General features: G+C 36.7%; 1 long non-coding RNA gene across 1 annotated transcript; it reads right to left on the bottom strand.

Annotated features, from left to right (window-relative positions):
* Positions 1-1177: 1177 nt before the first annotated feature.
* Positions 1178-3038, bottom strand: LOC110738936. Its single transcript, XR_002514682.1, has 3 exons — positions 1899-3038; positions 1720-1812; positions 1178-1622 (listed from the first exon to the last, which is right to left on the bottom strand). It is a non-coding gene; the product is annotated as an uncharacterized LOC110738936 (long non-coding RNA).
* Positions 3039-5063: the final 2025 nt, after the last annotated feature.

Consider the following 5063-nt stretch of genomic DNA (forward strand, 5'->3'; position numbering starts at 1 on the left):
ATCATCATCATCATCATAATAGTACCTATCATCCATGTTTCTAGATAGAAAGCTTGTATATTTGAGAGAAAATTTCAAATTTTGTGGGAAAAAGATGAGATCTTTTGAGAGGGGGAAGAGAAATTCAAAAGGTAGGATCTTTCTAGGCTAATAACCTAGGCTCTTGATACCAAATTAATATGAAAAAAAACAAAGAAAAGGGGGGAAAATCAAGTAACAACAATTTCAAATCAACAAAACAAGATAAACCTATCTCAACAATCACCAAGATATATGAAATAGGGGGTTCTTAATCAAAACTAACACAAAGTAAAGCTAGGATTAAGGTGTAACCACAAACATTACAAGTAGCAATCATAAAGAAAGCAAATAATCACAAAGATTATGGGAAGAGAGAGAAAATCTCATTGATTTCAAAATTAAGCAAAAGTTCCTCCCCAAAACAAATTTTAGCTCTATTTAAATGCTTTACAAATAACCCTAAAGTTCTTAAATTACATATAAAAGGCCAAGATTAAAAGATGGTAAAAAGAACCACAAAAGAAAGGAAGGTGTTCGCTCAAAACAAAGCATTCGGGAGCGGCCGCTCTAAAGGGTAAGAGAGGGTGCTCCTAAAACTTGGAATTTTAAAAGACACCCATAGGATCAGGCGCTCCTTTGTGAGGAGCAGGCGCACCTCCTGGGGAAGGGGAGCGGCCGCTCCTTGCGACTGCCTGGACAGCTCAACTTCAAACGTTCATAACTTCTTCGTTTCTTGCTCAAATTTGGCATGTAACCTGTCGTTGAAAAGCTCTTGAACTCTACTTTTACCTCCAATGTGAAACACCTAAAAATTTCTTGTAACGAAGGAGATATGGCTGAATGAATTAGATGCATCATACACTGATAAAAAAATTTCTTGGGTAACACACGGAATCCTTGGAGCTTCATTCTAAGAAAACAAAATTTACTCAAGTTTGATGATAGTCAACCTCGAGAGGTGACCACTAAGGATTTTAGCTCGACTACGTGTCACAATTTGTGGCACTTCTTCAACTTCCTTCACCAAGTTCCATGCACCTGCGTTAGATAATGCATACCACTGAACCCTATGTTGGTATTTTTAACTGAGCATAGATTTTATAAGTACTATTGAAATGAAATAATTCCTAATTATTGATAACAGCAGTAAGAATCATTAATAATAGCAAGAGTTAGTCCATACAACTCACTCCATCCAAATAATATACCATCCAACCCTAGGCTGGTATTTGTATTACATACTATCAAAACTATAAATTCAGTACAAGTATAATATGCCAATACTAACAGTACCAAGAAGATCATGTAAAATGACATTAGAACTACAGTTTATCATTCTGATTGAGTCCATTAATCAATTATTATTTATTGAAAAATTAGATTGAGTATTCATATGAGTTCGCATATGCTGTATGGTCGTGTTGGGTACATAGCTAAGGTTGATAATATGGCCACCTTCCCCAAAATGTAGTTGACCTTGGTATATTGGTGAAGTAACCAACTGCCTCACTTTGTTGACTGATATGAACCCCACCAGCAAGGACCCTTCCGTTCAACACTGAAGGCCGACTCCCAATTCCAGCATAATATCCTTGGTTGACCTACAACATATGGTAATTGTTTGTAAGAATCTAATACACCAGTACCACAACTCAAAAGTTACACACTAAAACTATTAATGAATTACACTACATATACCAGACTAATGTTATGTTGTTGGAGGCATAACATATCCCCCCTAAAATTAGAAATGGGATTACGTTGAGTAGGTAACACGTTGGGGAAACAAACCTGCACACAATACTTTTTGTTAAAAATACTGATTAATGAAAATGAACACATGACATAAAAGATACACTGAAATCAGAAAACTTTACTTGTTGTTGGAACTCCGCATGATGTTGCAGCAACTCAGAGGGATGTTGGACAGTCCCATGCTCATATTCTAAATGATTGTCATGCCCCTTGGCCTGCTTCTTCTTACCACTTGTCTTTGGAACTTTGGCCTTGGCCTACTCTGCTGGGGATACAAACCATGTTGCTCGAGGTCTGCCTTTTCTTATTATTACCCCAAGGTCCGGATCTTTTACACACGTAGAACTGGGTGAGTCTAAGGAACCTGCAACGCTTTCTTTATTAATAGAGCTTGGGATTTTGGGAGTTGGAGGCGTAACATGTTTCATTGCCTCCACATCACCACCATCCCCACCAGAACCTTGGCCTGACCCTCACACAGTTCATCGACCTTAATGCTTATTAGCTGAATCAAGTCCATCAAGACTTCAACGGCTTCATCTGAGGCTGAACCACGCAATACAACAGGTTCAAGGGCTAACATCAACTTATCATATCTTCGAACCTCTTCTGTTTTTGACGCATCGTGATACACAACTTTAACGAGAGTGTGTTTCCTACTAATATCCTTTATCCACCTATCAAGTATGTACATGGAAGGGATATCAGTTACGCCACTCATGTCTAAAACCTAAATTATGTGCCTACAAACTATCCCATGACATTCAAAGTGGCAACAGTCATAGTACGCCTCCTTTCTCTCTTTGTTGTATAAAACAGTATAGTCCTTCACCCGACCTTTGAGAGGAGTCTCCTTCCTTTTTTCTTACAATATATCCATACACGGTCTGAGAACACATACTCCTCCTCGTTATGTGACACCGACTTCTTTAATACAAGAGTCACATATGTGACACGATTGCACTAGTTTTGTACTTCTACAAACTTCCATCTGTGTACAACTTCTGAAATTTATGTTCCAACGCAAATTTGATATCAAGGGCCTCACTAAACGTGTACAGTTGGCATCCGCTTCCTTCTCATCGTTTGCTCGGTATTCCATCGCCTTAAAATAATTAGGAGCAAACTCACATAGCCAGGTGTGCTTGTTAATATAATCATCAAAAAAGCTATTTATACTCTCAACCCTTTGAGTTGTCTGCATTCCTGCCCAAAACACACCTTTCACATATGTAGGGATCCACATCTCTCGCTTCTCGTATAGGCCTACCCAATAAATATGGCATTTCAGCAATTAACAAGCCTTTAAGCATCAATAAAACTCCTAATACTTAACATTAACAGGAGGGCCACAACATTAACAGAAACCTGATACTCAACAAGCATATTGCAGCCTATATGGGTATAAGAGCCACATACACATTATATCTTAATGTCAGAGACATGAAAGATATAATATCAAACAAGGAAACATTATTTGTAATATATGGACTCAAGTGAAAGGCCAGAAAATTCAGAAAACATAAGTATTCCCATTTTAGAAAGACTTTTTAAATGTGTACAATGCGTACCACACACATTTCCCATAAATTAGTTTCGTTAAATCTTGTTAAAATTAAGTTCTCCACACATTTTTAAGCATATTCCCATAATTTCCCTTTTGTTCTTTCTAATACAATTCTCTCAAATGGTTCAAGATAATAGAATTTGAATCAAATTTGGAATTTTGGGTAAGAATTCAAAAACTTCAACCCCATGCTAAATCTGCAATACTGTTTATCAACCTAATAAATGGTGTCCAAAACAAAGAAAGGAAGCTTCTTTAGGGTACAATTATGAAGCATAATACTTTTAATTCAAATATTCATCAGTAAACTATTAACTAACAATAAAATTGGGCAACAAATTAGAGTGAAATGTTTTAGATTCAAAGTTGCATGTTGCTGGACAAAAAGGACTAGCAAAAAATAGACGAAGAATACATACTTTAAGTGACAATTTACAATGATTTTTTAATGAGCGAGCTTTAATTGAAGGTAATTATAACTTAATAGTTAACAACTCGGTAAGAACCCAAAGCCTTTAAACAAATCAAAGAGTAAGAACCGAGGGAAAAAAATGACTAAATTTTTTTTTTTTTCATTTACTAAGATAATTTCTCTACATATTATATGCTGAATTTAAAAAAAAAAAAAAACGAATGTTTTTTAACACACAAAATACTCACTTAATTATCAAATACAAAAAGTACAACTTATTTTCGTCAACAAATTGGCATCTCTTCACATATTCTCGCAAAACAAATACAAACACAAAATTGCATCAACCTAGATAGAATTGTTTGAATGTATCATGCAATGACCAGCAAAAAAACTGAAATATTAACAAGCTATTACCTTCCAGCCACTCGTAGCAATCATACTCTTATAGCTTGAATTTATTCACAACTTCCCACCAAGATTCAACAAACTCCTTTGGAGTAATGCTATTGTAAATGACATTGCAATGCCTCGTTAACATCTTCGTAATTAGAAATAGCACCAAGTTTTTTACCGAACTTCTTCATGATGTGCCATAAACACGCCAATGGCATGTTTGTGGCATTGGGAAAACAACTCTTATTGTGTTCCTCATCGCAGGATCCTGACTGTCATGATTGTAGTCGGGGGCTTTCCTCCCATGCAAGAAGCCCAAGTCTTGAATAGCCACTCAAACGTCTCGGCATTCTCATGGGAAACCAAAGCTAGGATTGTCTGGTGATTGACCCCAACGAAGTTCGAAAAAGGGAGCTCATACGGGTTTATCAAGTATGTCGAATCGAAGCAGACAACATCTCCAAAATACTAAAACGCCTTCCTACTCCGGGCATCAACCCACATGATATCTTTCAATCACCCCTTTTCATCAAGGCGATGCATGTGAAAAAAAAATTGTTTATCCGCAGATAAAATACTCCACCATAGCCGCGGCATCACCATTTTTTAACTTCAACCTCCTCTTTCTATTCACCAAATTATAAATATCTTTTTTTTTCGTGAATCCCACATTCTCAACACCATGTCTTTGGCCCGCCAAGTTGTTGAATATATGTCGCATGGTTAGTTTCAATCCTATGCTCCAAATGCTTAGTAATTTTTTCCTTCCTATACATTGCAATGTGTCTTGACAACTCGAGGACTCGCTGTGTGATTGTGCTCATTAACTACTTTCTTGATCTGCCACCCACTTTCATTATTGCCTTGCCCATGCATCATAACTGGCATTTGCATTTTTTACTCTTCTTCTTC

The sequence above is a fragment of the Chenopodium quinoa genome, unplaced genomic scaffold, assembly GCF_001683475.1.
Source record: "Chenopodium quinoa cultivar QQ74 unplaced genomic scaffold, ASM168347v1, whole genome shotgun sequence".
NCBI classification, from domain to species: domain Eukaryota; kingdom Viridiplantae; phylum Streptophyta; class Magnoliopsida; order Caryophyllales; family Amaranthaceae; genus Chenopodium; species Chenopodium quinoa.